We start from the raw sequence: 10,464 nt of genomic DNA, 5'->3' as shown, positions 1-10,464 counted from the left end.
GCATGCTGCTGGCTTTGGCTGGGCTGCCTTGGCCTTGGCATGGCATGCTGCTGGCCTTGGCTTGGCATGGCATGCTGCTGGCTTTGGCTGGGCTGCCTTGGCCGTGGCATGGCATGCTGCTGGCCTTGGCCTTGGCATGGCATGCTGCTGGCTTTGGCTGGGCTGCCTTGGCCTTGGCATGGCATGCTGCTGGCCTTGGCCTTGGCATGGCATGCTGCTGGCTTTGGCTGGCCTGCCTTGGCCTTGGCATGGCATGCTGCTGGCCTTGGCCTGGCATGGCATGCTGCTGGCTTTGGCTGGGCTGCCTTGGCCTTGGCATGGCATGCTGCTGGCCTTGGCTTGGCATGGCATGCTGCTGGCTTTGGCTGGGCTGCCTTGGCCTTGGCATGGCATGCTGCTGGCCTTGGCTTGGCATGGCATGCTGCTGGCTTTGGCTGGGCTGCCTTGGCCTTGGCATGGCATGCTGCTGGCCTTGGCTTGGCATGGGATGCTGCTGGCTTTGGCTGGGCTGCCTTGGCCGTGGCATGGCATGCTGCTGGCCTTGGCCTTGGCATGGCATGCTGCTGGCTTTGGCTGGCGTGCCTTGGCCGTGGCATGGCATGCTGCTGGCCTTGGCCTTGGCATGGCATGCTGCTGGCTTTGGCTGGGCTGCCTTGGCCGTGGCATGGCATGCTGCTGGCCTTGGCCTTGGCATGGCATGCTGCTGGCTTTGGCTGGGCTGCCTTGGCCTTGGCATGGCATGCTGCTGGCCTTGGCTTGGCATGGCATGCTGCTGGCTTTGGCTGGCCTGCCTTGGCCGTGGCATGGCATGCTGCTGGCCTTGGCCTTGGCATGGCATGCTGCTGGCTTTGGCTGGGCTGCCTTGGCCGTGGCATGGCATGCTGCTGGCCTTGGCCATGGCATGGCATGCTGCTGGCTTTGGCTGGGCTGCCTTGGCCTTGGCATGGTATGCTGCTGGCCTTGGCTTGGCATGGCATGCTGCTGGCTTTGGCTGGCCTGCCTTGGCCGTGGCATGGCATGCTGCTGGCTTTGGCTGGCCTGCCTTGGCCGTGGCATGGCATGCTGCTGGCTTTGGCTGGCCTGCCTTGGCCGTGGCATGGCATGCTGCTGGCCTTGGCCTTGGCATGGCATGCTGCTGGCTTTGGCTGGCCTGCCTTGGCCGTGGCATGGCATGCTGCTGGCCTTGGCCTTGGCATGGCATGCTGCTGGCTTTGGCTGGGCTGCCTTGGCCTTGGCATGGCATGCTGCTGGCCTTGGCTTGGCATGGCATGCTGCTGGCTTTGGCTGGGCTGCCTTGGCCGTGGCATGGCATGCTGCTGGCCTTGGCCTTGGCATGGCATGCTGCTGGCTTTGGCTGGGCTGCCTTGGCCATGGCATGGCATGCTGCTGGCCTTGGCCTTGGCATGGCATGCTGCTGGCTTTGGCTGGCCTGCCTTGGCCGTGGCATGCCATGCTGCTGGCCTTGGCCTTGGCTGCGGTTGTTATCACTAGACGTGCGTTGCGTGCGAAGGCGTGCAAAGGCGTGCGCGACCATGCGCGCAACACGCGCACCGTGGTCAAAAAGACCACGCGCGCGGTATTCGCACAGGCCACGCTGCCCACGCCGCGGGCATGCCAGGCCAGGCTGCCCTGGCCGGCTGCATGCCAGGCCGCCCAGGCCGTGCGCATGCCAGGCCGTGCTGCCCAGGCCGGCTGCATGCCAGGCCGCCCAGGCCGTGCGCATGCCATGCCGTGCTGCCCACGCTGCGGGCATGCCAGGCCGGCTGCATGCCAGGCCGCCCAGGCCGTGCGCATGCCATGCCGTGCTGCCCAGGCCGGCTGCATGCCAGGCCGCCCAGGCCGTGCGCATGCCATGCCGTGCTGCCCACGCCGCGGGCATGCCAGCCCGGCTGCATGCCAGGCCGCCCAGGCCGTGCGCATGCCATGCCGTGCTGCCCACGCCGCGCGCATGCCAGGCCGCCCACGCCCGCGCGCATGCCACGCCATGCTGCTCTAGGCCGCGCCCAGGCCGCGCAAGGCCGCGCCCGAGCCGCCCAAGGCCGCGCCCAGGCCGCGCAAGGCCGCGGTCCAGGCCGCCCAAGGCCGCGGCCGAGCCGCCCAAGGCCGCAGCCCAGGCCGCGGTCGAGCCGCAGTGCATATAACCCAAGGCCGCAGCCCAGGCCGCGCCCAACATGGGGCGTACCTGACACTGCCTGGCCCTGGGCAAGGGAGGTGCCCCCCCCTTATAATAGGCTGTTAAGCCCTTTTCAATCTGGCAGGAGGAAACATCAAGCATGTTCGAGGAGTCATAATGGGGTTTTTTTAAAAAGTAATGGTTTTTTGCCAAAACTTTCAACATGAAAGTTGTAGGAAATAATTTAATACACCATAAAAAAAATTAAAAAAAATATTTTTTTACCGAAAATATTTTATTTTAATTTATTTCGATTTTAATACTTAAAAAATAATAAAAATTAATAAAAATGGTCAAAAAATTATGGAAAAATTCCAATAATTAAAGGATGATTCACTAGTAATTATAGAAATTATTAAATTATTTTTTTCATTTTTTTTATTTTATTTTGATTTTTTTTGCCAAATAAGGGCTTTAAAAATTCGAAAAGCTCAAGAAAAATTGCAAAAAAATAGGGAATGACATTTAGAATTGATTGTAGTGCATTTTTAATTGTGTTGCACGGTTTGGGTAAGATTATAAAAGAATCATGTTCAAAAAGATCGATCAAGGCGGTGGCATGCCATGGCCTTGGCCTTGGCCTTTGCCCGCGGCCTTGGCCTTGGCCTTGGCCATGCCTTGCACAGGGACTTGGCCTTGCCCACTGCCTTGGCCTTGGCCTTGGCCTTTGCCCGCGGCCTTGGCCTTGGCCTTGGCCTTGGCCATGCCTTGCACAGGGACTTGGCCTTGCCCACTGCCTTGGCCTTGGCCTTTGCCCGCGGCCTTGGCCTTGGCCTTGGCCTTGGCCATGCCTTGCACAGGGACTTGGCCTTGCCCACTGCCTTGGCCTTGGCCTTGGCCATGGCATGGCATGCTCGCCGAGGCTGTGGCATGCCTTGCTCTGCTAGCCAAGGCCGCGGCGTGGCATGCTCGCCCAGCCCGTGGCATGCCATGCTCGCCCAGCCCGTGGCACGCCATGTTGGCCCAAGGCATTGGCATGGCATGCCGGCCAAGGCATGCTGGCCAACGCTGCACAAAGCGGTGCCATGGCATGGCATGCTGACCAAGACCGTGCCATGGCATGCTGGGCGAGGCCGTGGCATGGCATGCTGGCCGAGGCCGTGGCTTGCCATGCCGCCACGGCCGTGGCATGCCGGGCAACGGACCGGCATGGCCCAGCCCGTGGCACGCCATGTTGGCCCAAGGCATTGGCATGGCATGCCGGCCAAGGCATGCTGGCCAACGCCGCGGCACGGCGTGCTGGACAAGGCAGTGCCATGGCATGGCATGCTGACCAAGACAGTGCCATGGCATGCTGGCCGAGGCCGTGGCAAGGCATGCTGGCCGAGGCCGTGGCTTGCCATGCCGCCACGGCCGTGGCATGCAGGGCAACGGACCGGCACGGCATGCTGGCCGTAGCGGTGGCACGACATGCTGGCCAAGGCAGTGGCATGGCATGTTGGCCAAGGATAAGGCATGGCACGCCGTGGCAAGGCACGCTGGCCAAGGCAGTCGCAAGCCATGCGGGCCGAGGCCGTGGCATGGCATGTTGGGCAACGACTTGGCAAGGCATGCGGGCCGAGCCCGTGGCATGGCTTCCGGGCAGAGGCCGTGGCATGGCACGCCGGCCGAGCCCGTGGCATGGCATGCGAGCCGAGGCCGTGGCATGGCATGGCATGCGGGCCGAGGCCGTGGCTTGGCATTCCGTCCTTGGCATGCGGGGCAACGCTGTGGCATGGCATGCGGGCCGAGGCCGTGGCAAGGCATGTTGGCCAAGGCCATGGCATGGCCCGCTGGGCAACGCGGTGGCGTGGCATGCTGGGCAACGCCGTGGCAAGGCATGCGGGCCGAGGCCTTGGCATGGCATGCGGGCCGAGGCCGTGGCATGGCATGCGGGCCGAGGCCGTGCCATGGCATGTTGGGCGACGCCGTCGCAAGGCCTGCGGGCCGAGGCCGTGGCATGGCATGTTGGGCGACGCCGTAGCAAGGCATGCGGGCCGAGGCCGTGCCATGTCATGTTGGGCGACGTCGTAGCAAGGCATGCGGGCCGGGGCCGTGGCATGGCATGTTGGGCAACGTCGTAGCAAGGCATGCGGGCCGAGGCCGTGGCACGGCATGCGGGCCGAGGCCGTGGCATGGCATGTTGGGCGACGCCGTCGCAAGGCATGCGGGCCGAGGCCGTGGCATGGCATGTTTGGCAACGCCGTGGCAAGACATGCGGGCCGTGGCATGGCATGGCATGCGGGCCGAGGCCGTGGCATGGCACCTTGGGCAACGTCGTAGCAAGGCATGCGGGCCGAGGCCGTGGCATGGCATGTTGGGCGACGCCGTAGCAAGGCATGCGGTCCGAGGCCGTGGCATGTCATGCGGGCCGAGGCCGTGGCATGGCATGTTTGGCAACGCCGTGGCAAGACATGCGGGCCGTGGCATGGCATGGCATGCGGGCCGAGGCCGTGGCATGGCATGTTGGGCAACGCCGTGGCAAGGCATGCGGGCCGAGGCCGTGGCATGTCATGCGGGCCGAGGCCGTGGCATGGCATGCGGGCCGAGGCCGTGGCATGGCATGCGGGCCGAGGCCTTGGCTCGACATGTTGGCCAAGGCTAAGGCATGGCACGCCGGGCAACGCGGTGGCATGGCATGCCGGGCAACGCGGTGGCAAGGCATGCGGGCCTAGGCCGTGGCATGGCATGTTGGGCAACGCCGTAGCAAGGCATGCGGGCCGAGGCCGTGGCATGGCATGCGGGCCGAGGCCGTGGCATGGCATGTTGGGCGACGCCGTAGCAAGGCATGCGGGCCGAGGCCGTGGCATGTCATGCGGGCCGTGGCCGTGGCATGGCATGCGGGCCGAGGCCGTGTCATGGTATGTTTGGCAACGCCGTGGCAAGACATGCGGGCCGTCGCAAGGCATGGCATGCGGGCCGAGGCCGTGGCTCGACATGTTGGCCAAGGCTAAGGCATGGCACGCCGGGCAACGCGGTGGCATGGCATGCTGGGCAACGCGGTGGCAAAGCATGCGGGCCGAGGCCGTGGCATGGCATGTTGGGCAACGCCGTGGCAAGGCATGCGGGCCGAGGCCGTGGCATGGCATGCGGGCCGTGGCCGTGGCATGGCATGTTGGGCGACGCCGGGGCATGGCATGCGGGCCGAGGCCGTGGCATGGCATGTTTGGCAACGCAGTGGCAAGACATGCGGGCCGTGGCAAGGCATGGCATGCGGGCCGAGGCCGTGGCTCGACATGTTGGCCAAGGCTAAGGCATGGCACGCCGGGCAACGCGGTGGCATGGCATGCTGGGCAACGCGGTGGCAAGGCATGCGGGCCGAGGCCGTGGCATGGCATGTTGGGCAACGCCGTGGCAAGGCATGCGGGCCGAGGCCGTGGCATGGCATGCGGGCCGAGGCCGTGGCATGTCATGCGGGCCGAGGCCGTGGCATGGCATGCGGGCCGAGGCCGTGGCATGGCATGTTGGGCGACGCCGTAGCAAGGCATGCGGGCCGAGGCCGTGGCTCGACATGTTGGCCAAGGCTAAGGCATGGCACGCCGGGCAACGCGGTGGCATGGCATGCTGGGCAACGCGGTGGCAAGGCATGCGGGCCGAGGCCGTGGCATGGCATGTTGGGCAACGCCGTAGCAAGGCATGCGGGCCGAGGCCGTGGCATGGCATGCGGGCCGAGGCCGTGGCATGGCATGCGGGCCGTGGCCGTGGCATGGCATGTTGGGCGACGCCGTGGCATGGCATGCGGGCCGAGGCCGTGGCATGGCTTGTTTGGCATCGCCGTGGCAAGACATGCGGGCCGTGGCATGGCATGGCATGCGGGCCGATGCCGTGGCATGGCATGTTGGGCAACGCCGTGGCAAGGCATGCGTGCCGAGGCCGTGGCATGGCATGCGGGCCGAGGCCGTGGCATGTCATGCGGGCCGAGGCCGTGGCATGGCATGCGGGCCGAGGCCTTGGCATGGCATGCGGGCCGAGGCCGTGGCATGGCATGTTGGGCGACGCCGTAGCAAGGCATGCGGGCCGAGGCCGTGCCTCGACATGTTGGCCAAGGCTAAGGCATGGCACGCCGGGCAACGCGGTGGCATGGCATGCTGGGCAACGCGGTGGCAAGGCATGCGGGCCGAGGTTGTGGCATGTCATATTGGGCAACGCCGTAGCAAGGCATGCGGGCCGAGGCCGTGGCATGGCATGGCCGTGGCATGGCATGTTGGGCGACGCCGTGGCATGGCATGCGGGCCGAGGCCGTGGCATGGCATGTTTGGCAACGCCGTGGCAAGACATGCGGGCCGTGGCATGGCATGGCATGCGGGCCGAGGCCGTGGCATGGCACCTTGGGCAACGTCGTAGCAAGGCATGCGGGCCGAGGCCGTGGCATGGCATGTTGGGCGACGCCGTAGCAAGGCATGCGGTCCGAGGCCGTGGCATGTCATGCGGGCCGAGGCCGTGGCATGGCATGTTTGGCAACGCCGTGGCAAGACATGCGGGCCGTGGCATGGCATGGCATGCGGGCCGAGGCCGTGGCATGGCATGTTGGGCAACGCCGTGGCAAGGCATGCGGGCCGAGGCCGTGGCATGTCATGCGGGCCGAGGCCGTGGCATGGCATGCGGGCCGAGGCCGTGGCATGGCATGCGGGCCGAGGCCTTGGCTCGACATGTTGGCCAAGGCTAAGGCATGGCACGCCGGGCAACGCGGTGGCATGGCATGCCGGGCAACGCGGTGGCAAGGCATGCGGGCCTAGGCCGTGGCATGGCATGTTGGGCAACGCCGTAGCAAGGCATGCGGGCCGAGGCCGTGGCATGGCATGCGGGCCGAGGCCGTGGCATGGCATGTTGGGCGACGCCGTAGCAAGGCATGCGGGCCGAGGCCGTGGCATGTCATGCGGGCCGTGGCCGTGGCATGGCATGCGGGCCGAGGCCGTGTCATGGTATGTTTGGCAACGCCGTGGCAAGACATGCGGGCCGTCGCAAGGCATGGCATGCGGGCCGAGGCCGTGGCTCGACATGTTGGCCAAGGCTAAGGCATGGCACGCCGGGCAACGCGGTGGCATGGCATGCTGGGCAACGCGGTGGCAAAGCATGCGGGCCGAGGCCGTGGCATGGCATGTTGGGCAACGCCGTGGCAAGGCATGCGGGCCGAGGCCGTGGCATGGCATGCGGGCCGTGGCCGTGGCATGGCATGTTGGGCGACGCCGGGGCATGGCATGCGGGCCGAGGCCGTGGCATGGCATGTTTGGCAACGCAGTGGCAAGACATGCGGGCCGTGGCAAGGCATGGCATGCGGGCCGAGGCCGTGGCTCGACATGTTGGCCAAGGCTAAGGCATGGCACGCCGGGCAACGCGGTGGCATGGCATGCTGGGCAACGCGGTGGCAAGGCATGCGGGCCGAGGCCGTGGCATGGCATGTTGGGCAACGCCGTGGCAAGGCATGCGGGCCGAGGCCGTGGCATGGCATGCGGGCCGAGGCCGTGGCATGTCATGCGGGCCGAGGCCGTGGCATGGCATGCGGGCCGAGGCCGTGGCATGGCATGTTGGGCGACGCCGTAGCAAGGCATGCGGGCCGAGGCCGTGGCTCGACATGTTGGCCAAGGCTAAGGCATGGCACGCCGGGCAACGCGGTGGCATGGCATGCTGGGCAACGCGGTGGCAAGGCATGCGGGCCGAGGCCGTGGCATGGCATGTTGGGCAACGCCGTAGCAAGGCATGCGGGCCGAGGCCGTGGCATGGCATGCGGGCCGAGGCCGTGGCATGGCATGCGGGCCGTGGCCGTGGCATGGCATGTTGGGCGACGCCGTGGCATGGCATGCGGGCCGAGGCCGTGGCATGGCTTGTTTGGCATCGCCGTGGCAAGACATGCGGGCCGTGGCATGGCATGGCATGCGGGCCGATGCCGTGGCATGGCATGTTGGGCAACGCCGTGGCAAGGCATGCGTGCCGAGGCCGTGGCATGGCATGCGGGCCGAGGCCGTGGCATGTCATGCGGGCCGAGGCCGTGGCATGGCATGCGGGCCGAGGCCTTGGCATGGCATGCGGGCCGAGGCCGTGGCATGGCATGTTGGGCGACGCCGTAGCAAGGCATGCGGGCCGAGGCCGTGCCTCGACATGTTGGCCAAGGCTAAGGCATGGCACGCCGGGCAACGCGGTGGCATGGCATGCTGGGCAACGCGGTGGCAAGGCATGCGGGCCGAGGCTGTGGCATGTCATATTGGGCAACGCCGTAGCAAGGCATGCGGGCCGAGGCCGTGGCATGGCATGGCCGTGGCATGGCATGTTGGGCGACGCCGTGGCATGGCATGCGGGCCGAGGCCGTGGCATGGCATGTTTGGCAACGCCGTGGCAAGACATGCGGGCCGTGGCATGGCATGGCATGCGGGCCGAGGCCGTGGCATGGCATGTTAGGCAACGCCGTGGCAAGGCATGCGGGCCGAGGCCGTGGCATGGCATGCGGGCCGAGGCCTTGGCATGGCATGCGGGCCGAGGCCGTGGCATGGCATGTTGGGCGACGCCGTAGCAAGGCATGCGGGCCGAGGCCGTGCCTCGACATGTTGGCCAAGGCTAAGGCATGGCACGCCGGGCAACGCGGTGGCAAGGCATGCGGGCCGAGGCCGTGGCATGGCATGCTGGGCAACGCCGCAGCAAGGCATGCGGGCCGAGGCCGTGGCATGGCATGCGGGCCGTGGCCGTGGCATGGCATGTTGGGCGACGCCGGGGCATGGCATGCGGGCCGAGGCCGTGGCATGGCATGTTTGGCAACGCCGTGGCAAGACATGCGGGCCGTGGCATGGCATGGCATGCGGGCCGAGGCCGTGGCATGGCATGTTGGGCAACGCCGTGGCAAGGCATGCGGGCCGAGGCCGTGGCATGGCATGCGGGCCGAGGCCGTGGCATGTCATGCGGGCCGAGGCCGTGGCATGGCATGCGGGCCGAGGCCGTGGCATGGCATGCGGGCCGAGGCCGTGGCATGGCATGTTGGGCGACGCCGTAGCAAGGCATGCGGGCCGAGGCCGTGGCATGGCATGCGGGCCGAGGCCGTGGCATGGCATGTTGGACGACGCCGTAGCAAGGCATGCGGGCCGAGGCCGTGGCATGGCATGCGGGCCGAGGCCGTGGCATGGCATGTTGGGCGACGCCGTAGCAAGGCATGCGGGCCGAGGCCGTGGCTCGACATGTTGGCCAAGGCTAAGGCATTGCACGCCGGGCAACGCGGTGGCATGGCATGCTGGGCAACGCGGTGGCAAGGCATGCGGGCCGAGGCCGTGGCATGGCATGTTGGGCAACGCCGTAGCAAGGCATGCGGGCCGAGGCCGTGGCATGGCATGCGGGCCGAGGCCGTGGCATGTCATGCGGGCCGAGGCCGTGGCATGGCATGCGGGCCGAGGCCGTGGCATGGCATGCGGGCCGAGGCCGTGGCATGGCATGCGGGCCGAGGCCGTGGCATGGCATGCGGGCCGAGGCCGTGGCATGGCATGCGGGCCGAGGCCGTGGCATGTCATGCGGGCCGAGGCCGTGGCATGGCATGCGGGCCGAGGCCGTGGCATGGCATGCGGGCCGAGGCCGTGGCATGGCATGTTGGGCAACACCGTGGCAAGGCATGCGGGCCGAGGCCGTGGCATGGCATGCGGGCCGAGGCCGTGGCATGTCATGCGGGCCGAGGCCGTGCCATGGCATGCGGGCCGAGGCCGAGGCCTTGGCATGGCATGCGGGCCGAGGCCGTGGCATGGCATGTTGGGCGACGCCGTAGCAAGGCATGCGGGCCGAGGCCGTGCCTCGACATGTTGGCCAAGGCTAAGGCATGGCACGCCGGGCAACGCGGTGGCATGGCATGCTGGGCAACGCGGTGGCAAGGCATGCGGGCCGAGGCCGTGGCATGGCATGTTGGGCAACGCCGTAGCAAGGCATGCGGGCCGAGGCCGTGGCATGGCATGCGGGCCGTGGCCGTGGCATGGCATGTTGGGCGACGCCGGGGCATGGCATGCGGGCCGAGGCCGTGGCATGTCATGCGGGCCGAGGCCGTGGCATGGCTTGTTTGGCATCGCCGTGGCAAGACATGCGGGCCGTGGCATGGCATGGCATGCGGGCCGATGCCGTGGCATGGCATGTTGGGCAACGCCGTGGCAAGGCATGCGGGCCGAGGCCGTGGCATGGCATGCGGGCCGAGGCCGTGGCATGTCATGCGGGCCGAGGCCGTGGCATGGCATGCGGGCCGAGGCCTTGGCATGGCATGCGGGCCGAGGCCGTGGCATGGCATGTTGGGCGACGCCGTAGCAAGGCATGCGGGCCGAGGCCGTGCCTCGACATGTTGGCCAAGGCTAAGGCAT

The sequence above is a fragment of the Camellia sinensis genome, chromosome 14 (genome assembly GCF_055761805.1).
Source record: "Camellia sinensis isolate YWXY chromosome 14, ASM5576180v1, whole genome shotgun sequence".
NCBI classification, from domain to species: Eukaryota; Viridiplantae; Streptophyta; class Magnoliopsida; order Ericales; family Theaceae; genus Camellia; species Camellia sinensis.
Note: the sequence above shows the minus strand (reverse complement) of the source record.